This window comes from Pan paniscus, chromosome 11, assembly GCF_029289425.2.
Source record: "Pan paniscus chromosome 11, NHGRI_mPanPan1-v2.0_pri, whole genome shotgun sequence".
NCBI lineage: Eukaryota > Metazoa > Chordata > Mammalia > Primates > Hominidae > Pan > Pan paniscus.
The window spans coordinates 108,274,087-108,298,041 of NC_073260.2; the positions used below are offsets into that span (position 1 = coordinate 108,274,087).

General features: G+C 45.1%; 1 long non-coding RNA gene across 1 annotated transcript in view; it reads left to right on the top strand.

The window, feature by feature from the left end:
* Positions 1-1,734: 1,734 nt before the first annotated feature.
* LOC130540496 (uncharacterized) overlaps positions 1,735-23,955 on the top strand; it is a 72,491-nt gene continuing 50,270 nt past the window's right edge. Inside the window, exon 1 of the long non-coding RNA XR_008954480.1 lies at positions 1,735-1,817. This is a non-coding gene — a long non-coding RNA (uncharacterized LOC130540496). The remainder of the gene's footprint in view (positions 1,818-23,955) is intronic.

Here is a 23,955-nt window from a genome sequence, read left to right on the forward strand (position 1 = left end):
CCAGTGGGAACCACCAGCCTCTCTCCCAGCACTCCAGGTCTGGGCTCTAGTTGTTAGTTAACACACTCCTTTCCCAAATGCAATTTTCCACATGCTTCAGGTATTAATAATAAATAACCTGGTGTTTTGACTACGCAGAAAGGTTACAGAGATTCTAGAAAAGCACCCTCACCTCCAAAGTTGGGGGGTGGGTGTTTGTAATGCCTTAAAGCAAGCGTCCAGGGGCCAGAAGCCTGTGAGTGGTTGTGGCTTAGGTACAGGGGACATATGGGAAGGGGGTAGTATGGGCCTGTTGTTCTGATTTATGTCTCTGAATCCTGAGAAGCAGTTTGCAGCCATATTGGGGTGACACCTGCTAACTTTGCTGCCGGTGCTGCTGCCGCCGCTGCTGCTGCTCTGAGTGCTGAAGTCAGCTGAACCAGACCAGTAAGGGGCCAGCAGATGCGCAGATGTTTCTTGGGTGGCGAGAGTTATTTTTTGTTAAGTCTATCTTATTTATTTATTTATTTTTGCAACATTTTCTTTACTGATTACTAAAGTAATTGCTGTTTGGGGATGGTGGGGACATTGTCTGAATTTTTAATTTAAAAAGTAGTAAAGGACAATTTGTAGTAGGAGACAATTTGAAACAGAGGTCCCTGTTTTGTGTGTGTGTGTGTGTGTGTGTGTGTGTGTGTGTGTGCATGTGTCTATTTCTTGCTCCCTCCCTATCTCTTTCTGTCTGTATCTTACAATCTTAGGTCCTCTGTCTTCCTTCTTCTGTATGTATCTCTCTGTTCTCAGTAACCCAGCAGAGCATGTTGTGGCCCTCTGTACCCCCAGCACTGTCCCCACAACTGAGCACTTTGCCACTTAACTCTTGGTGGCTTGGGCAGCTGGGTCCACGGGCTCCTTTGAGGTTAGGAGCACCCCAGGGTGTGAGCTTTCCAAGACCACTTTCTCCCGGAGGCTGCAGGAACGACCTCACTGCCATGCCGCTTTCAGCTGCTGTGATTCAGTGTCTCTGGTCTGCAGATCAGCTGGGCGATTCTCCTGTCAGCCCACATTGATTTTCCTGTAGATTACATTACCTCCAATCACAAAAGAAATTGTGCTTCTCTCCTGGAGTGTCAGGGCAAAATGAATAGCAGGCATTTTCCTGCAGGCAGCTCAGCTTTCCTGTCAAAGGCCACTTGAGCAGGCAGAGCACCGTCCTTGCTCCCCCAACCCCCAAATCTTTTCTCTCCAACTCACTGGAAAAGTTTCTGGGATGAGGTGGGACATCAGATGCAACTTGGAGCGCACAAGATACCCAATTATGCCTCATTGAGATCCTTCGGTATCTTAAGACCTTCTAAATTATGGAATTAAGAGGGTTTAGAGGGGGAAAAGAGCGGGTGACACCAGATGTGTTAAGAATTTAGAATGTGCTTCCTCATATATTAAAAAAGACTCTTTGAATATCATCAAAGAGATTGAGCAATTTTTATTCCTTTTAAAAGTACTGATTGGGGTCTCTGGTCTCTGGCTGGTGTGTGTGTGTGTGTGAGTGTGTTGGGAGGCTATATCACAAGGGCCTCTCTTTCTACGCTTGGTTGATGCCAGGTCCACTTTCTGAAACCCTGGCATGCAGGGCGAGCCTTGCTTGTGTGGGCAGCTTTGGCACGGAGTCCTGGCACGGTGGATGAAGAGAAGCGTCAGCACTTTTCAAACAACTAACTAGCAGCAGAAGGCGGGCGCCAGTCTCCAAAGTGGGCTTTGTGGGAGAGAGGTCTGTGTCTGGGCGAACAACCTGCTTGTAGAGGCTGGAAGAGGAAAAGGCCAAAGGCACTTGAAAAGTAAGAGAGAATCTTCTCTAGGGACACTGGGGGGCCACATAAACACAAATTCCTGCCCAGGTGAGCATGGGTTTCTGTGTATCCCATGTGTGTGTCATGAGATACTTATAGCAAGAATTTTCATTGATAACTTAGCCAGTGTTTATTGAACAACAACCATGGGCCAGACACTGGGTCAATGCTCTACCTATCATTGACCTATCTTTTCACTTGTCATCTAAATTGAATCCTTGCAGTGGGGAAGGCAGTGTCATCCCTAGTGACGTGATCTGGAAACAGTGCATTAGAGAGTATAGGAGACTTGCCAAGGTATTATAGATTGAATTGTGTCCCTGACCCCAAGAAATGTGTTGAAATCCTAACCTTCCCCACCTGTGAATGTGACGTTATTTGGAAAAAGGGTGTTTGTGGATGATCAAGTTAGGAAGGAGTCATTAGGATGGGTCCTGATCCAATATGACTGGTAGAAAAACCAGGGAGATTTGGACACAGAGGGAAGACCATGTGAAGACTCAGGGAGAAGAGGAAGGACAGCCATCTGTAAGCCAAGGAATGCCAGCGATTTCTAGGAGGCCTAGACAAGATCCTTCCCCCACAGTCCTCAGAAAGAGCCAACCCTGCCAACAGCCTGATAGCGAACTTTTAGCTTCCAGAACCATGAGACAATATATGTTTGTTGTTGAAGCCACTTAGCCTGTGATACTTTGTATGGGAGCCCCAGGAAGTAAGTACACAAGCTCACCCAAACTGTGGGTGGTGGAGCTGGTGTGTATGTATCCAGGCCCTGCCTGTCCCCGCAGTTATGCAGTGTAGCCTGCACACTGCTGGTTTCCTTGATGAGGGCCCAGCCAGTGCCTGGATGTGCTCCCGTGGGCCTTGGATGTTTAGGAGTTGGTATGTTGGGATGGTTTGGGGGCAGAGGCCAAAGGGAGACTTTATGATGAATCTAGCGTCTTATATATACTTTTGCTTACAGGTCTAGGAATCTGCTAATTTTATCATTTATATAAAGAACCTTAAAATGTGTATATCTTTTGACCTATTACTAGAAATCTATTAAAATAATGATAAAAATGGTGACATATTTCTGTAGAATTATATATCATAGTACTACTTATGAAACAGGTAGGAACGTTCCACATCCCAGGAATGTATGAAATGCCACATTTCCATATTTTCTAAAGTGAAATGAAATCTGATAGAAGTCGACACTAGCCAAGGGTGGTGAGAAGAACTCTGAATTCCTCTACCCCAGCTGGGTTGGCAGAACCTCTCTAGCCATAGTGTGTGGTGTCAGCCACATAGACAGCCACGTAGCAGTGCCCATCTGAGGTCACCCAGAGCATCGGGCTCAGATAGGGCCATATCTCCACCATAGGTCACAGTTCAAGTCTTATTTCTTTTCCCAGTCTTGGGGAGTCATTTAGCCAGGGAGGAGCCCATCTGTTAAACGTCTGCAGCCCACATCATTCATCCTCTTCTTTGGACGATGTAGTCTACAGGTGTCAAGGGCCTCTGTTTTTGAAACACAAAGCTCTCTCACAAAGTACCATAATCTCCTTTAAATAAGCAAAATAACCTTTCAGAAGTACATTTTCTCTCTCTCTCAGGGGTTATAGGGGAGCAGTTGTTGAGAAAGATGTTTCATCTTTCTTTCATGTGACCACAGGAGTCAAAACAAACACAAATAAGAAAACAACACAACTTCCAAATAACAAATCCCTAACACAAATAGTGGCTACATTTAAATGCCCAATCATTCAGACTCATTACATTGATTATAATCCAAATACATACATTAGACATAGACATTAAATTTTTAGTTAACATTAATAGGAGACAAAGTTCAAGTTGTAATGTAAAGTGAAAAAATAGAACACTATATTATTTTCTATTGCTGCATAACAAATTATTGTATGTTTAGCCACTTACAGCAACACCCATTTACTATCTCATGGTTCTGTAGGTCCAAAACCCCAGCAGTCTTGTTTGGGTTTTCTGCCCAGGGTCTCATAAGACCAAAATTAAGGTGTTGGCCAGGCTGTGTTCTCATCTAGAGCTGGGGTCTTCTTTCAAGCTCATTCATATTTTTGGTAGGATTGAGTTCCTGTGGTTGCAGGCCCAAGGTCCCTATTTTCCTTGCTGGGTGTCAACTAGGGGTTGCTCTCAGGTCCTGGAGACTTCTAGCATTCTTTGCCACGTTGGGCTCTCTATCTCCACAGTCACCAAAGGAGACTCTCCCTTGTTTCAAGTCCCTCTCATGCTTCGTATCTGTCTCCAGGAAAAGCCCAATCTCTGTCAAGACTCACCTGAACAGGCCAGACCAACCCAGGATCATCTCCCACCCTTAAAGTCGTGCCATAGAACGTAACCAAATCATGAAAGCGATGGCCCATAATAGTCACAGGTCCCACCTGCCCACATTCAAGGGGGAAGGGATTACATAAAGCCATGTGGATTCCGGGATCATCTTAGAATTCTGTCTAATACAGATACCAGTTGTATATACACAAGATCTCAGCCATGTAATGTTTATGAGCTCAGAGGAACACATGTATGATATAAACCTCAATATTAATAAGACTTTTCTGTGGGGTAGGATTATGGATGACTTTTATTTTCTTCTTTATACTTTTCTGTATCTTCTAAGCATTTTATAATGAGAACGTTTCATTTATGATCAAGGAAAACACCCACATTATTTAGATAGAGAAATAATTGGGCCTCAAGCTAGGGTAGTAACGCATGACTGGTAGGCATTTGCTCTGTAAAATTAAGTGTGTGTAGCTGAATGGTTTGTTCATTCATTTATTCTTTCGTTCATTCATTCACTGGCCCCCTTGGGAAGAAGGTGCAGACAGGTTGCATTTTCCTATAGGACTGCATGCTGATGGGGTCCCTCTGTTCAGAATATCTCTGGAATTGCTTCACACTTTTCAGCAAAAAAAGATTCCAAAAGACAAGTAGTATTTCTATTTGTTATTACTCCTGTGGAAAAAATAGTGAAGGAAAATTACTCAGACTGTTTGAGAAATACTTTGCAATTTCTATTTTCTCACCAGTATCCTAATAGCTTGATAATGTTTAGGTTTTGAAATTTCATATTTTCTTTGTGAGCAGAAAATACCAGCTTCTCATAAAGAACTGAAATGAAACAACAGAACTTTTGGCTCAAATTCACTTTTCAGCCTGACGTGTCAGAAGGAGCCCAGTGCAAAAACTCTCTCCCGAAACAGAAGTGTGGCCCAGGGAGACTAGCAACACAAATGATCCAGAAACCTTATAGTGGGAACTCCCGCCACGAACAGAGCAGAATTGCTCAAGGATGGGAACATCAGCATGTGGCAAACCATCAGAGGGACATCGACTGGCCATCTCAGGCCACCCTGTGCCAGTAGCAAATCTAGGGGCTCAAGTCAGGTGAGAGCGTGAAGTAAATGAGGTTGGGCAGAAAAATAGGGCAAGGATGCCCTGTACCAAACGGTGATGTTGGCATGATTTGCCTTTGGGCTTCTTTGTCTCCTCTTCCTTCTTCATTCATTCCCCTTCCCTTCACTGGTGCCCACTCCTGCCCTGGTGCCGGCTTCCATCTCCCACCCACTTTCAGTTAATGAAGATCATTCAGGGTTTTTTTTTTTTTAAATGCGGATACACTCAGGAGTATTTGCATTTTAATAAGGGATTGTAAAAGGTGAAAAAGCCTTGAAGATAGCAAAGAATAGTTTGCTAATAGTGGAAGGACCAGTAAGGAGGTTATTTTTGCTTGGGGGCCCTGCCCAATGCCCCCAAAGTCATCTTCCAAATACTGTTTTTTGTACAATGTTGACCTGGCTCAGGAATGGGCTGCAGGGATTCTATTCTGTCAGCATTAAATGGGTGTTGACAGCTGGAAGAAAGGCATCAAAATACATAGGAAACAGCATTCTTGAAATGAGAACTAAAATATCTGCTGTGTGTCTTCCACACCGTGTCATGGGGAGAATCAAATGAGGTCATGTATGTGACAGAGTCTCCTAAGAGACTCAGAAATGAACACATGCAGAGTAGTATCAGGATACGTGGCTTATGTGGTTGTCCCCAGCACAGTCAGAGAACAAAAGCCTGGGCACAAAGATGATCGGGCTTTTGACACGGTTGCCTGCCTTAGAAACTGACACTATTTCGTTAGGCCTTTTCTGCAGGTAGTCATTATATGTAAATGTCATGAGCGAATGAATCCACTGAGATATAAAGGAGCATTCGCCCCTTGAGAGTTGTTCTGGGTTCCAGAGACTCACCTCATACTATGCCTCAGTTTCTCATTTGATAGACCTGAAGATGAAAATAAGTATTGGTCTTCCCTCAGCAGAAATAGGAAAAGTGAATGGGCAGCTGGGGTGAAGCTCTTTGAGGCCTCCGTGAAGAAGGGGGAAGAAGCTCTTCTTCCCGAGACGGGGTATATTTGGGCAAAGGTGAAATCATGTTGGTTTTAGTTTTTTTTCAACTTATCAATTATTTTCTAAATATAAACTTACAAACTGTGAAGCATGAGAAGTAAATGGAGAGCCATGAAACTTCCACCCAGTTAACGATAAATAACATCATCACCCTCCACTCCATCCAGGGTCTCTTCCTCACGCTGGGCCCTTCCCTTCCCATCACCTGAATACATGGCAAGGAACCACTATCTGAATGGTGCTTTTATTTTTTTAAAACAATATTCTTTATTCCTATTTTGTATCACAGTTTGACCACATATCCAGTAACCATATATCACTTAGTCCTGCTTATCTTTTAAACTCCATATAAATGCCATCACCAGGTATGTATTCTTTTGGGACTTGCTGTTTTTAGCCAACGTTATGTGTTTGTGATTTGACAGTTTTTATGCCTCTAGGTTTGGTTCATTCATTCTCATTCCATTGTATTCCATTTATGAATATACCAGAAATCAATCGTCTCTTCTCTTCTTGATAGCGCAGCTTTAGTCTTTGCATTTATTTTAAACATGCTTTCACTGTAGGATTTAGGGTGCTTGTCTTAGTTCAGGCTGCTGTAACAAAATACCAAAGATATAATCTTTGGTTTATATCACAGAAACATATTTCTCACAGTTTTGGAGGCTGCAGGTCTGAGAAGGGGGTGTCGGCATGGCCGAGTTCTGGTGAGGGCCCTCTTCCACTTGCAGACTGCTGACTTCTCAGTGTGTCCTCACATGGCAGAAAGGGGGTGAGTGAACTCATGGGCTCCCTTTTCTGAGGGCATTAATCCTACTCACGAGGGCTCCCTGCTCAGACCTAATCACCTCCCGAAGGCCCCACCTGCTAATGCCATCATGTTGGGGGTTAGAATTTCAGCATATGAATTTCAAGGGCAGAAACATTCAGTCCATTTACAGTAGTGTTTATTCCAGTAGAGGTAAAGCCAAGGTGTGGTTAAACAGGACTAGGTGACTGGGCAAAGGAAGTAAGAAACTAACTTTTTTTTTTTTTTTTGAGACGGAGTCTCGCTCTGTCACCCAGGCTAGAGTGCAGTAGAGGGACCTTGGCTCAGTGTAACCTCTGCCTCCCGGCTTCAAGAGATTGTCCTGCCTTAGCCTTCGGAGTAACTGGGATTATAGGCATGCACCACCACGCCCGGCTAGTTTTTGTTGTTGTTGTTGTTGTTGTTGTTGGTATTTTAATTAATAGTAGAGATGGAGTTTCACCATTTCAGCCAGGCTGGTCTCAAACTCCTGACCTCAGGTGATCTGCCTGCTTCGGCCTCCCAAAGTGCTCAGATTACAGGCATGAGCCACTGCGTGTCCTGCCAGAAAGTAACATTTTGAAGGTAAACCAGGCCCTAGCCCCCAACTCTCCTAATGGTCTTCCTTGTCCATGTTATGTCACCATTCTCAGAAACACTTTTTCAGTAAAGTAAAGAAGTTGAGTTAGATAAGCTTCAGATTCTCTTCTAAGGCAACCTCCTAATTCAATAAGTTGTTCACTCACTGAACACATAATCTGCTATTTGCCTCCATTACTAGATTCAGTAGAAAACAAAACAGGCACGTCACAGAATTTCAGACCACGGAAGATGTCAGAGAAAAAAGGAGTAGGCCGCTAAAAAGTTTTTTGTTTTTGCTATTGTTGTCTGGTCTGTTTTAAAATTAGAAACTGTAAATACTATTGTAGAAACACCCATGGGGTGAGGATACAGAGCTCTGGATGGATCTATTTTAGGTAGAATGGTCGGGAAAGGCCTCCCAGAGAATGAATACCTAAGCTTGAGAGGCACCAGCCACACATGGTCAGGAGGAAGAGGATTCCAGTCTCAGAGAACTGCCTGGGCAAAACCTCTGGGTAGAACAAGAGCTTCATATGTTCTAGAACTTGGGGGGATTGTGTGAGAGGGAAGCATGCCTCCAGGTGAGCCCTGACACTTCAGGGAGGCGCTCTGTGGACCATCGAAAGGATTTGAGTTTTATCCTGTGTGCAAGTGGAAGGCGTTAAAGGATTTTTCAGTAGGGGGTGACATGATCAGATCTGTGTTTTTGAAAGATTACTGCGACTGTTGTGAAGAGAACGGGTAGGAGGGGGCTAAAACTAAAACTGCATCTGTCGGGCCTCGCAGGAGGTGACGGGGCTCAGGTTGGAGAAGCAGTCATGGAGGTGAGAGGGAGGGGACGGGCTAGGTCCCAAGATGATGTGGAACCAAGAAGGGGCATTGCCGCAATGTATTTTTAATTAGAAACATAATCAACATTGGGAGTAAATGGGGAAATAATCAGACGCAAGCTCACTTCACTAGAGAAGAGAAGGTTCAGAGAAAATGGGGTTGGTCAAGATAAGGAAGTTGGAGGAAGCTGTGATTCTTTAGTAATGGGACACTACAGATCCTCTGCGCATACTCCTCCTTCCCTCCCTCTCTTCCTTCCATCTTCTAACTACCTTGTCTGAAGACTATCTCTAAAACTCTTCTCTGTTTGAAGATAACCTTCTTTACCAGAATGGAGCAGACAAGAGCCACCTCCCCAGTCTTCCAGAGGAGAGGGGACATCCAACCCCCCACCACACACCCACCTCTACACACACATCCAGGCCCAGGACAATGTCCTCACCAGCACTGTTCCACCCCTCCCAATCCTTCCTGGCCAGAAAAAGTGCCTGAACCGCTGTGTCAGATCCCAGTCTTGGCACAGGCTTTATATCTCCCTAACAATATACTGCCCATTTAAAGAACCATAAAACATGACCGAATGGGGAATAGCAGCGGCTGTTTAGTATGCTTTAAAATTCTTTAATTTGCTGTGCCACAATAACTTGCACTTTAATAAAAGCAATCTCTCGTCTTAATAGCTACACAATAAAGAGTTATTTATATGAGTCAGTGTGCAGGCCCGAGCCTTCCAGGTGTGCCCCAGATTTTAAGCACTCCGAGCGATTTGCAGGCTGGCGCTGCCTGATGCAGCCCATGGAAGGCTCCTGACACTGCCATTTTGCAGTGTCACAACTCCAGGGCCACGGCCCGCCCCAGGCTCCTGGCCCTGCACAGCCCACTCGGCGCGCTGATTTATTTCGGTATTACGTTTAATTGTTTCCTTCTTGTGGAAGCCTTAACATGCAATGCTTGTAAATCTGACCCAAATCCTCCATATGGCACTCTGGTTTTCCATTTTCAAATGCATTCGCCCTGGAATAATGACTGTGGTATAACTCAATTTGAGTTCTGCTGCTGGGGACTTTATTACATAATGCTTTCTAATTGACCCTCATAGTTTAATAAGACAGAACATTTCACCAGAACATTGACAAAAGTTATTAATTTTCACTTCAGCAGAGACCCATGTCCCAATTAAATCCCCTGATAATGCCTGACTGACTGACCTCATTATGGCTAATGCTTATTAGTCCTGCGGAGAAGATAGCATCACACACTGTTAAAATGCCTAAATGAGCACATACAACCATCCACTGTGATTACAATTTACATACATGACAAATTTTACTCCCTAATCCTTGTCTGGTGCAATGAATGTGGCATGCTGCTGTCATACCACGGGATCAGCCATTGAGGATTTGGGAGGTGTAAAAATGCTCTGCGAGTGTGCTAAGCTACACCCAGTTAAATTCTATCTGCCTTTCTAGGAAACTATTTCAAGTGTGTGGGCGTCTTTAAACAGGGAGATGACTTCTGCCCTTTCCTTTTTTAATGAGAACAACTAGTACTCATTTGTTTGTTTGTTTTTAGCCGACTTCAAAAAATAGAAAACCCACCAGCAGCAGCAGCAAACAGTGATTTCAGCCTTTCTGCTTGGGTAGCTCATACTCCCTGAAGTGGACTTTTCTTCCCTGAGTTTAGTTACATTTTTACATTTTTCCTGAGCTTTCATTTTGCAGGGGACAGTGGGTGGGGGCTTGTAGACTCAGCTTCCAGTTGAGGGTATCATAGATACCACCCCATTTAACCAATGACAGGGCCACTTACTCAAGCTAGTCCCGTATTGTGGCACAAGCTGTTGGAAGGTCAGTTGGAAGAAAAATGTATATTTGCATATGCTGATAAAATGGAAGCCTCAGAGTGGCAAGAAAATGAAAGTGAAAAAGCCTTACAGTGTCTGAGGCTTCAGATTGTTTTTCGACCTTTCTTCTTCTGGTCCACACAGCAGTGTTTATCTTTGAGGCGGTCTGACCACGGCTCGATGTCTGTTTTTCCTGTGCAATGTAGTCATTCCCCCTGGGCTGTATGATTTGACACATGACAACAATCTAAGAGCAGAGATCAAACTTCTCAGACTCATGGCAATGTGACAAGTAATGTGTATTGACACAGCAAAGTGCATTCTGGAAATACGAGTGGTTGGGCGGGCACAGCCCCTTGCTCAGCTAGAGATAGCTTAAATCATAGGCTTCAGTTGCCCACAAAGATACAGCCAAAATTTAAATAATAATAATAACCAGCTGCAAGCTGCAATTCATTGAACTCTTTTCTCTCTCTCTTTTTCTTTGGGTATCATCATGTTGAAAGCAGGAATTTTGTGGGAAAATAGTAATAGTAACAAAAGAAGAAAGTGAAAAAAAGAAATGAAACTCAACCTCCTTAGGGAATATTTTAAAGTACTGCATGTTCTCCTCCATCACTCATTCTGCAGATGTCTACTGAGTAGCTCCTTCGTGTTGGGCACTGTACTAGGTTTCCGAATACTAAGGTGAATGACCTAGAGATAGGGCACATCATACCTACTCACAAGACACCCTACCACATGATGCTACAAAGGTTTATGGGACCCCCAAGAGAGGGCATCTAACCCACATTTGGTAGTTCCTCCATGCGTTCGACACATGGGCATTTAGCCCTACTATGTGCTAAGCGCTATTGAGTCTGTCTATTCCCAGTGCTAAAGAGTGACTCCTAGTGGTGACCCAAGGTGTGGCGGCTTCCTCAGTGAGACAAGGATTCAATAGGGCATTGCTCATGAAAGGCTTTCACTGCCTGTTTGTGGCATCAATGATTGATGGCATATATACTGAGGAAAAGTGAACTCGTTCGCCCAAAAGAAGATTTTTTAAAACACTGCTGTGGGAGAAGAATCATCACAGAGTTGTGTAATCGCAGGGAAAAGAAGGATCCATTTGAAGGATGGAGGTAGGTTTAGAGAAGATGTTGCTAAGGAGGTGGTCACAGAGTTCTGGGTATGGCTTTGGTGCTTAGACTTGAATCCACATCCTTTTCCCCTGGTGGGGTCTCCTGCTATTGCACTGGAGCCAGGTCAAACTGGCCCAGAGAGCCAGTCATGCCTAACTCTTTCCTACTGCATTTTCAGTTCTATCACATTGGTAGCTTGAATTTAGCCATGGTGGGAGTATTTACACCACAGAAATTGGCAAACTCTACAAGCCAGAGCTCTTCGTCTACAGCTACCCCTGCCCCCGGAACCAGTTGTTAAATACTGATCAGCACACCACTGTCTCCACACAAGAATCCCTAGCTGTATGAAAAACTCAACATTGATTTCATTAGATGACTGGCAAAGGCTTACACCACAGTGCAAAGCTCTGGTAAAAATTCACATCCATGCCTTAGGTCTGGGGACCCTAACTTCCATGAGGGCAGTGCTGGGACCCTATGCTCAGGCTGTCCACAGAGAGACAAGAAAGACTTCCAAGTCTTTTGAGAAGATTCTGAGCCAATTTCCTGAAGCAACTGCATGGACGAATTACGGAAGTGGCGTGAACTGGTCAAGACAGGCTGCTGCCCTAGATGACGGATGTCCCACTCAAGGGCACTTTACTCAAGGGAGCAGCTGTGAAATAATAGTAATGGGGATGATCCAGGGCTTCTCTGAGAGAGCCAGAAGTGGAATACACCATGCTTGGGGAATTGTGTTCTCTTTCAACTCAGTGACCCCACTCTCTAGGAAACATGACTCACTTAAGGCTGGGCTCTGTCTTCTCAAGCTGAGCACCTTGTCCCATGGAGTGGAGCCCACAGGGAATGGGGAGGACTCAGAAGTGTGAGGAAGGTCTGTCTCCTAAGGGTTAAGGAAGAAATCCGAGTTGATAGATGCCTCTTCCCTCCCCAGCAATGAGGGCTGAATAAATGGCCACCGATGGGAAAGGCAATAGGGCACTGGCGTGTGGAAAGGCACAGCACTGTGGGCAGAGGAAACCGTGGAGATTTCTGTGGGACCTATTGTGTGTTCTCAGGGGAGAGGGTGATGGCAAGAGGAGAGCATAGAAAAGAAGACGGGACCCAGATTGTGTGGGCTGTGGTGTTTGTTCTTTATTCTGTAGCCAACAAGGAATCAACACAGATAGTTAGAATAGGGGAACGATATGGTCCAATCCCTTTTTAGGGACATGGAGGGTAGAGAAGTAGGGGAAGAGTTTGATGGCTGGGGGACCAAGACCAGGCTGTTGCAGACACAGTTATTTGCTTATTCAGTATCAGTTCTCATTTTCTTCCTTCCTGACAGAACCTCAGTTTTATTCAGAGAGGCAATGTGTGCTGCATGCGAAAGAAAACAAAAGAAAGAAAATCCCCACTACCATTCCCAACCTTCCTTGCAGAGGGAGAGGTCAGACAACACAGTTCTGGCCAATGAAATGTCAAGTGACATTTCCCTGGGCGGAGCTTCCAGGAGAGCTCTTTGAAAGGGGTCAGATTCAGGAGGCAAGCTGCTTTTTCCCCCTTGCCCTTCGCTTTCTTCTAACCTGGAATGTGGATCTGAAAGAAGCGCAACCATTTTGCAACCATGAGGTGACAAGCATACTGAGGATAGCCATACGGCAAGAGTGGCTGATTGGAAAGATAGGAGGCATGCAGGGTCTCTGGAGGCATTGTGGGGCTGCCATATTGGCTCTGGATCTCCTACATCTGGATTTCTTATTGTGTGAGGAGAAAATCAGACTCTATTTGGTTAAGCCACGGCAAGTTCAGCTTTCTGTTACATCAGCTAAACCCATTCTTAACTCTTTCTGGTACTGTTTCATAGGTCCAGGTGACAGCCCCTGAGTACCTGAACTACAGCAGCCAGTGGCATGAAGAGGTGAGGAACAGCTCTCAGGTAGACTTGGCAGCAACATCTTGTTAGGGAGAGTGAAGCCTGAAAGACAGTGTAGCTCCTGAAACTGACTGAAATGTAGACGGCAGAATCGGCCCACCCCAAGGATTCAGGTTTAAGGGCTGAGTAGGACACATGCCAGAGACGATGAGCTTGGTCAAGGGCAGACTGAGTTTGAAGTGCTCAATGTGCAATGTAGACGGGGCATCTTCTGGGCCACTGGAAAGGCCCGTCTGCATTCGGGAAAGAGGTAGGGAGAGTTCTGAAAAAGAGATATGGCAGTTACCGGCAAAGTGATGGTGGCTGGATCCATGGGAGTGGACAGGATTACATATGAGACAGGTGTGTGAGGAGAAGAGGGGCAAAGAGACAGCTTTGGGGAACACTGCCAGGCAATGGGCAGGCGGTGCTGGGTTGGGGGATTATGGGGGATAGAGAAAGAGAGTGTGAAGGGCTGGGAGAGAGTGGGGAGAAGAATTCACAGAGGCTGGGTCACAGAAGCCAAGAGCAGAGATGGTCTCGAGAAGGAAAAGAGCAGTCAAGAGTGCCAAATGCGGTGGAGTTGTCAAGGAGGATGAGGAATGAAAATTAGCCTATGGATTTGGCAATTACGATGTCAGTTTTTCTGCTAAAGCTGCTCCCACTGAGGTCACTAATGAAGCCAGAGAAATAGAATGATTTGCCCAAAGTGACATCGTTAGTAATGAGTCTAGCATTAGAAACTGAGGCTCCCGACTCTGGTTAAGTGCTCTTTCTCTTTTATTACATATACTTTTAGGCTGCCCCAAATCACAAAATCAGGTTTTCTTAGAACAGCTTTTGGGTATCATTTATGGTCAAGTGCAAAAACCTTCTAGCTGTCTTTATTGATGTTAGTTTAAATAGGTGTCACTTTGTTCTCAGATTAAAGTATCTTCTTAGCTAATATTTTGATGTGCTGAGGTCTCCTAGTGGAGAAATAAGCAAGCCATGGAGAGGAAGAAAGTCAAGACAGGCACTGTCCGCTCCCCTGCTTGTCACTCAGGGCTCTCAGCCCTGGCTGGAGGCTGTCTTCATTTCTCGGTCCATGTCCTGCCCCACAGCCAGAGGCTGAAGAGAGAGTCTGAAGTATTGCCTGGCGGAGGAGTGCTGTTTCTTTTATCTCAAGCAAGAAGGAGCCTTTCCACAGACTGGCCCACCCTGAGCAGACTAGTATCCAGCCGGACATACAGCATTGACCCCCGCGGGGACCAGAAACAGCCTGGGCACGTGAAGCCAGCGGGAAATATTTTAGCCAGAAGTTCTTACTCTATTTCCAGAACAATCAACATGAAGGTCACAGCATCTATAAAAAGCCTGAGCTATCTATCTACACGAGAGGTGGGGTTCAGAGAGAGAGGCAAGAGAGTCCATCTTGAAATTCTCAAGGCTGAACTCGAATCTGTCTCTCTGTCTTTTTTTTTCCTCCCCTCCCAAAAGCAGAGGTCAGAAAGGTGTCACGAGGTGAGGGCAAAATTGTCAGAACCCCAGTGTGTTTCAGCCCCTGCTCTCCCAGGCGATCACACACCTATCAGTACTGAGGATAGCACAGTAGGTGCACTGGCAGAAACCCCTCTTGGAAAACCTTCCCTATCAGAGAACAGAAAGTAAAGCAAATAAACATCCTGAGGCTGTGAAACTTTCCAATCGCCACCCCCTGCCCCAGGCTGACAGGGGGTGAGTCAGCAGCTTGGATATATAGTGGCAGTTGGTAGGAAAACCCGGTGGGCTTGCTAGGGGGGCCCTGCAATCCATAAAGGAAAATTGTCTCAGCAGAGCAAGAGGTTTTTGTTGTTGTTGTTGTTTTTCCTGAGCAAACGAGCACTGGTGTTTTCTCCCATGCAAGAAAGCTGCTACAGATCTGGAGTCAATTTTTCTCTGATGGACAAGGTAGTGAGGGCCTCTGGCTGATTAAAGAGAGTAGCTACCATTCACTATTTCTCAGTAGAGGGAACATAAAAACGGAGATGCAGCCAAAATAAACAGATGGCTGGATCGGGTGGAGGATGCTGTCACGAGCAGACACACAGGTAGCATGGGCCCCAGGCAACCACACAAAGCCATTAAGAGGAGCCAAAACTCAGCAAAGAGTTCTAGAACCCTGGGAAACAGATTGTGCCCTGCCCCAGGGGGGTCGCCTTGGAATTGTCACTGATCCAAAGGTAGTCAAGTTTGCACAGAGCAGGGGGACCCAACAAGCAAGCAAGCAAGCCTGGACACCAGGAGGACTGAGAAAAGACAGAACTGAGAGTAAAGGGGTGAGGCAGTGAAGTCCGTGTAAACTCTGAGCCGCTCAAGTGGCTGGAAGGTTGAGCAGCAGATAGGATGGCGTACCGACTGGCGGGCTGCTTTCAGAACCAACTCAGAGCCACTAAGGCAATTCCGCAAACATTCACTGAATGCCTTGTAGGTACCAGAGCTCTGACTTTGAGGATCTTGTGGTCTGGGAGTGAAAAGTTTATAGATAAATGACACTGCAATACAATGATTATGAACAGAATCCTGAAGGATCATAAGGGAGAGAGCTGTCAGGGAAGGCTTCAGAGAGGAGGTGACACTGAGGCTGGTTAATAAAGACTGAGCATGGTAAAGAAGGAAAAATTGTACCAAAGACTATAGTTGGGTAACCACAAGACTATTATAATGAAGGCTCTGGTTGCAGAGAAAAAAAGTTCAGTTAAACTAGCTGAAGTTATGAGGAGCATTACTACAGAAGTACAACAGAGACTCTTACCAGAAAGTAAGAGGAAAGAAGTGCTGTGGGTTGCCATGGGGACTGGACCCAGGAAACCATGATCCAGCGTCAATTCCTGACAGAGGCACAAGGACTTCCATCCTCCAAGCTCTGTGTCTCTGTCCACTTCCCGTCTTCCTGAGGTCCATTCTTCTCTGGTTACATGTGGCCTAGGAATCCCATATCTTTGCCTCATAGGCATTCGTGGCTTGCTCTGGCATCAGCTTCAGGAGCAATTTCCTATGACCTTTCAGGTAAAGTGCCTATCATCCTGTGGGCACACCTGACTCTATCCCTCAGTGTTCTACTTCTCAGGACAGAGAACCCAGTTGGCTCTGATTAAGTCATTGATATCTGATTGGTAAACTGGTGTCTGGAGCCAGAAGGCTAAAGTGCAGGTTGTATATAATGTCACCTTTCTTTCTTTCTTTTTTTTTTTTTTTTGAGACAGGGTCTTGTTCTGTCACCCGGGCTGGAGTGCAGTGGTGCAATCTTGGCTCACTGCAGTCTGGATTTCCCAGGCTCAGGTAATCCTCACACCTCAGTCTCCCAGGTAGCTGGGACCACAGGTGCCTGCCGCCACGCCTGGATAATTGTTTTGTATTTTTTGTACAGATGGAGTTTCATCATGTTGTTCAGGCTGGTCTTGAACTCCTGGGCTCAAGCAATGTGCACACCTCGGCCTCCCAAAGTGCTGGGATTACAGGCATTAGCCAACATACCCGGGTGAATGTCACCTTTCAAGGTGTGAGTGGGCGTGGATGGGGAGGTGATGACTGGCATATTTACTAAGGTGCATGTACTCATGTGAGCACTCTGGAAACACAGGGTATCTGCCATAAGTGTCCAGGATAGACTTTTGGCTCTCTGTGCTGCAATTGTACAAACCTTTATCTTAACACCGAAAATATTATAAAAATTTATCTTAATTTATCCTTCATCACAATTTAAATCCTAAAATAAGGGTAAACACTTTAATCATATGTATTCATGTTTACCATTGCAATTCCAGAAAATAGCATAGCATCAGGCACCTGTAAGGCTGAATAAACTTTGGTTATCCTGGTTATTTCTGCCATCATCTTCATTCTCAATTTTCCATTCACTGTAATTGTCTGTTACCTGCAGCTTCCTATGGTGGAAGAGAGGCATACTCAGTATGCTATTTCAGTGGAAGACTGAGAACAGAGATTTTACAGATGTCAGAACTGGACTCAACTTGTGTCCAAATTCCATATGTATGCAGAGGGTCCTAAACTGTGACCACTATAGAATAGTGTCTTAGTCTGGGCTGCTCTAACAAAAGTACCATAGACTGAGTGGCTTATTTCTCACAGTTCCAGAGCAATCAAGGTGCTGACAGATCCAATGTCTGGTGAGGGCCTGCTTCTTGGTTTGCAGATGGCCGTGTTCTCATTTATCCTAACACAGAGGAGACTAGAGGGAGAAAAACAAGTGCTCTCATGTCTTTTTTATAAGGGCACTAATCCCATTTATGAGGGTTCCATCCTCATGACTTAATTACCTCCCAAAGGCCCCACCTCCTAATACCATCAACATCGAGGGTTAAGATTTCGGTATATGAATTTGGGGTAGATGCACAAACATTCAGTCCACAGCTGATAGACATAGCTAGGTGCGTTTACCCCAAGTCTTCTTGCAGGAGGTACCAAGGAGACACGTGGGAGAACTCATTCTAATGGATGATAAAATTGGCAGATATATGTCACCTCAATGGCAGAGAAGCAGACAGTGTCTCAAGACAGTGTCTTGAGACAGTACCTGTCTCAAGCTGCATGGACTCCTGTCTGAATACTAAGAAAGGGGAGCTGGAAGTTAAAACAAATCAGGGTGCTTCACTGAAAGATCTAGAAAACGTGTGGCATAGGGTATCACCATCTTGGCACCTGAGGACAAAGAATAGTATGGAAGGTAAAAAGGCTCCTACCTTCTACCTTCATGGTGTGGCTTTGGGATCTTAAGAACTGCAGTCTGCGCCATGGCAGTGCAGGTGTCTGGCAGCACCTAGGAGGTGGTGCCAGCCAATGACAATACTCAGCAGAAGTGGCAGCGGTGCCCAGCATCAGTACTAGTGCCAAGTGATCAGAGACATCCAGAAGGTAGACATTGGCTGAGGAGTCCAGAGGATACCATTCTCATCTGACTGTCTTGTTAGTGGGATTCACTCTCTGAGATTCACTGAACTATGTAGAAAAGTATTTGGTAGGGCTTGAGGGCCTGCCAGTATCTGTCGAATATTACTGTAAGGCGATTCCACTTGTACCCACAGGCAGTCTGACCCGGGGAAACTTGGGTGACATGTAAACAGAGGCACCTAGCTTGCTCTTGACCCATGGTCGAATGTCAGGAGTTACTGCTTATTCTGTTATGGGCTGAATTATGTCTCCTTAAATATACATGTTGAAGCCCTAACTCCCAGTGTCTCAGAATGCGACTGTGTTTGGAGCTAGAGCCTTTAAAGAGATGATTAAGTTAAAAATGAGGCCATTAGGGTGGGCCCTGATGTAATCTAACTGGTGTCCTTATAACAAGAGGAAATTTGGACATAAAAAGAGACACAAGGAATGTGCTCACATAAAGAGAAGTCCATGTGAAGAGGCAGCAACAGGGTGACCTTCCAAAAGCCAAGGAGAGGGACCTCGAAGGAGACCAACCCTGATGGCACCTGGATCTTGGACTTCCAAACTCCAGAACTGTGAAAAAATAAGTTTTTTATACCACTTAGTCTGTGGTATTTTGTTAGGGCAACCCTAGCAAATGAATACACACCCCATATAAGGCTCAGCAGGCATTAGGACCCTCTTTGAAGGACATGCAGGAGATCCCAGATCAAATAAAGTAGTCAGCTCCTACCAAGAAAAGCCAAGGGCACGAAGAGATTGAAAAGAACAGCCGCCGACGGAAGAGTGTAATCAGAGAGAAATGAATAGAAACTGCCCAAAGAAAACACGTGCTACCTAGCAACAAATACACCAAGTGTAGAGAATAGGCCAGACAAATAGCTCTAAAGAGGATGTGGTCGTGGTAGGGGAAGGAATCAAAACTAGGAAAGCGAGAAAGTATGAAAAAAATCAAACAGCGACTCAGCTAGAGAAATTATAGCGCGAAGTTAAGAAAGTGCAAAAACATGATAAGGAAAGCAAAGGTGAGGAATGAAAAGAAGATTGCGAGAGAGGTTAAGATAAATCATAAGGCATTTTTCAAGTGCAGAAGGAGCAAGAGGTCAGTACAAAAGCTAATAGGTCCTCTAAAAGCTGGCAGAGGCAATTTATTGACAGAACATGAAGACACAGCTAAAAAATATTAAAGGGCTCTCCCCCACTCCCGCTCCTTGCCTCTCTTTTCACAAAGGAAGATGGGGACATATGCCGAAGCAGACAGAAATTTCCCGAGAGTGGAAAAAAGACATATTGAAGGAAATCAGGATCTTGTCAGCACAGGTGATCAAGAAATTAGGACATCAGAAAAATTACGGAAAGTCTAGAGCCAGGCCAGAGCCTCCTGGAATGAGGGACCCAGAGTCCAGCGCGGCCCGAGGCCAAGGCTCGGGAGGGATGAGTACGGGTCCCGGTGCACAGGCGCAGAAGCTTGTGCAGGAAGCAGTCTTGGGCCGCATCTGTAAGTTCATCTTGTAGACGAGTTTTCATCTCTGGTATGGGGAACAGATTCAGGGTTGAATCAGGCCTTTATACCCAAAGCAGCTGGCATTTGATCATCTTTGATGGGGCTCTTGTTTTTAAGAGTACCTGCAAGACCTAAGTTTTGGGCAGAAGTTCACTCTCTTTCCCAGATCATAGACAGAAGACCTGGGTTCAAGTCACGACTCTGCTACAGACCTGCCTGTGATTTCAGGCTAATCGCTGAGGGTCACAGAGATATACGTGCCTCTTCTCTAAAAGGAAGGTGAGCATTCCCTTGCTCTAAAACGGACTATGATGCTCAGATGAAATCATTACTCATTCACCAATACGACAAGTAATCTTGAGTGCTTTTAACGTGCCAGGCTTGTTGTAGGACCAGGGAGGGAGGAGTAAAGACAGATCCCTCTGCCCTTGCATGGTTGACATTCTTTTGTAGGGGAAAGAGATAAATAAACAGAAAAATAAACAAGGTAATTTCAGAGATTGATGAGAGCTTGGGAACAAATGCATAGCTGTGCAAAGCCCTGCCCCTACTGGTGGTCAGGGCAAATGGCATTGAGTTGAGATCTGAACCAGGAGGAGGAAAGATCTGGGACAGAAAATTCTAGAACAAGGGCAGTAGGCTTCAGTCCTAAAGTTAATGTGTAAAGGCATTGTTTAGAGCATACAGTGCGGCCAAAATGCTGGCTCTGAGTGACGTTATCAAGAGCCTTTTCCGAGGCTCAGAATTTGATATTTCTCTTCTGTTCTCTTCAACCTGACTAGACGGTAACGGTTGTCAAATCAAGGCAAACTTCAAGAAGACAAGCCTGGCAACAAAGATGTATAAAGCATACAACACATATAACACTGATTCCTGGAGGAGATGGGAAGGACACCCTTTTTCTTTCCAAACATAGAGCCTCTCTTGTCACAGGGAGACTGAGGCTATGGTCACTGCTTGTGGCCTGCCAGGAAGTCCTAGACAAAGAATCGGTTTCAGGTATATTGCTTACCTTGGGCTCTACAGATTCTGTGTAGTGAATGGGGTAAAACACGAAGATGCGTGGATGAGCTTCCCTGCTAAAAAGGACCAGCCCTCCTTGAAATGGATTCCTTTCCATTCCCACACTCTGCAATATTGTGATTGAGTCATGCAGCAATTAAAGAGAAAAATGTCACTATTGTGCTTCCAAATATATTATTTAATTTTCACAAAACAAATCAAACTCTTGGTCTTGAATGCTGAGAGAAGAATATAAATGGAACCACAAATCTCTAACATTTCATGTTAACGCAATAGTTCAATAAGAGAGAGGTTGAATTTCCTTTCACAAATGTTTATTGAGCACCTACTAGCTTCAGGGCATACACAAAATAAATACTACCTGGTCCTTGTCGTACACGAACTCATGGTCTCTACTTTGAATCACACTCTTTCGAAATACAATATCTATTGGATCAAGAGAAAAGCGTTTATAGTGATTTTTACAAAGAAATAAAGCAGAAGCAATTATACTTAATTTAGGAATACTGGATATTCACAGATGAACACGTTTTCAAGCACACAAACCCCCAGATTTTTGTCTCTAGTAGAGCCTAAAAGGAGTTCTACAGATCAAGAAGATGGGATTTATGCTCAGACAGGCCCAGATTGAAAGCCTAGCTCATCTCCTCACTAGTGGTGTGATATTTGGCAAGATACGTAGCTTCTCAGTTTCCTCGTCTATAACATGGGACTCATGGTACTGACCTCATGGAGTTGCTGTAAGGATAAAATGAGATCATGCATTTAGGCTGAGAGTTTGGCTGTTGTAGGTGCTCTACAATTGCCCCTTTCCCTTTTTAACTGGGATCATTGAAAAGCAAGCAGTTAGATGGTTGAAAATGTGCAATTGTTTGTGTCTTCCTTTTTAAAAAGGAGCTAATACCAGCTCCATGTTTTGGAACTGATGCCTACAATGTGTTTCATGTCTTTCTGTCTTCAGAGAGAATAACTCGTCATTTGATAGCGTAATCCTCTGATTCTCTGGGTCACACCAGCCTGAGGCAGAACAGCAATAGCAATAGCTCAGTGACAGAAGAGACACTGCCCCTGCTTGTATTGAGGGAAACACTCATCCTAAAATCATCCACGTGGTGCTGCAGTTTCTAAGTTTTGTCATGATGCAGTTCACCGAGTGCCTGTTGGGTGCTACTGAGGATAAAATGGCAAAAAAAAAAAAAAAAAAAAACCATGCAGCCCTTGTTCTCAAAGCACTTGTACCTGGGTTGCTAAGCCACGTGACCACACAGGTGCATGTTGGTAATCATTTGACTGCAACTTCTTGCAACTGTGGCAGGTCTTAAGAAGAAGGTGTCCATGGTGTTATAGGAATCTTAAATAGGGAATTCATCTTAGGCAGGGAGGTGAGAAGGCGATACTTGAGCTGAGTAGAAGGCCAGGAAGAATGAAAAGGAAGAGGAGAGGGAAAGCATTCTGGTCAAAAGAACCAAAGGAGGCAAGTGCCTGGGGCTGGAGTGCAAAGAATGGTGAGGTTGGCACCATGCACAGCCTGCTGGGCCTCACTGAGTTTTCTGGGCTTAACTTAGGAGCAATAAAAATCTCCCAAAGAGCTTTGTGTAGGGAATTGGTATGAGTAGGTTGGAACGATCACTAATGTTGGAAACTGAAAGACAGTTGTGTAAACCTATTAGAGGGAATTATGAGTATCTCGAGAAGATTTAATGGTGGCTTGGACAGGGTGGTGGTAGAAGTTGATGGAGGGAATTTTATAGATTTTAGGTTTATTTGGGGGATGAAAATGATAGGAGCTTGAAGATGGTTTGTATGGAATTGGGGAGGAGGAAGCCAGGTTGAAAGGTGAGAAAGCCTTGAGAGATTCCTAGAATTCCACCTTGAAAGATGGATGAGAGGGGACGGGAGGGAGGGGGGTCACTGAGCTGGGGAACACTGGAAGGCACTGGGTACGTGGAAAGATCATGAGTTCTGTTTTGGGTGTTTGATCTTGAGGCTGCCATTGAGAAATATGAAAGATGTTGAGGAGCAATTTCGATTCTTGGATCTGGAGCTCAGAGAAGCCTGGAATAGGTGTAACAGAAACCATTATTTTGTTTGGAGGAGGTCCTTAGAAACACCCTGAGATGAGGGGTCATGTACAAGTTACTTATTAAGGCTGTGTTCCCCTGGGAGACTGGTCAGGGAGTGGGGAGTGGAGCAGGCGAAGGGAAGAAGCTGAGCACAGGGTTATCTCAGGGTAAGGTGTTATCAAACGGTAAGTCCTGCAGAGGACAGGCTTTAGCCTGATCTCTTGGGGGCTCTGGTGAATAAGCCACAGCTTCCCCAACTATTGCAAAGGAACCTCACTGGGAGGGGCTGTGCAAACTCCTGGGCAATCCCTGAGGGCAATCTTCCTCCACCTCTTCCTCCTCCAACGGCCGCAGGTGCAGCTGAAAGCACACCACAGCTGGTGAGGGGTGAGGCAGAGAAAGCCTAAAAAGAGATCCCAGGGCAGCTGGGTGGAATGCTGACATCCTCACTATTGGGGTGGACAAGAATTGCCTAGGGAGATGGAGTAAGAAGAGAGATGGTCAAGACTGCTTTACTGAGGCCCTCCAAAACGTACTGACTGATTAGAATAGAAGCTTAGAAAGGAGGCTGAGGACTATCGTTTCACAACCACCCTGCAAAGACAGCAGCAATATAAGTATTATTATCTCCATTACAAAGATGAGAAAACCAAGTCTTGCGGAGGTTAGAAATTGAACACAGAGCTCCTGACCCTAAGCCTAGTGCTCCTTTAAACCCAACAAGGGAAGGTTTCCCAGCGTTGGAGGGCCCAAGTACTGAAAAGAACTGGTCCTCTTTTGAAAGTGTTTATAGATGCCAGTGCTCATGGTTTAATATTCACCTTGCCAGATTTCAAAACCTGGGGAGAAAGGGAAGCTGGCGCGTGATTTACGGTGATTTTTACAAAGAAATAAAGCAGAAGCAATTATACTCCAGTTAGCAATACTAGACACTCATAGATGAACATGTTTTCAAGCACATGAACCCTCAGATTCTCATCTGGCATAGAGCCTTAAATGGAGTTCTACAGGACAAGATGGGCTTTGTGCTCAGGCAGGCCTGGATTGAAAGCCTAGCTCATCTACCCACCGGTTGTGTGATATTGGGCAAGATATGTAGCTTCTAAGTTTCCTCATCTGTAACATGGGACTCAT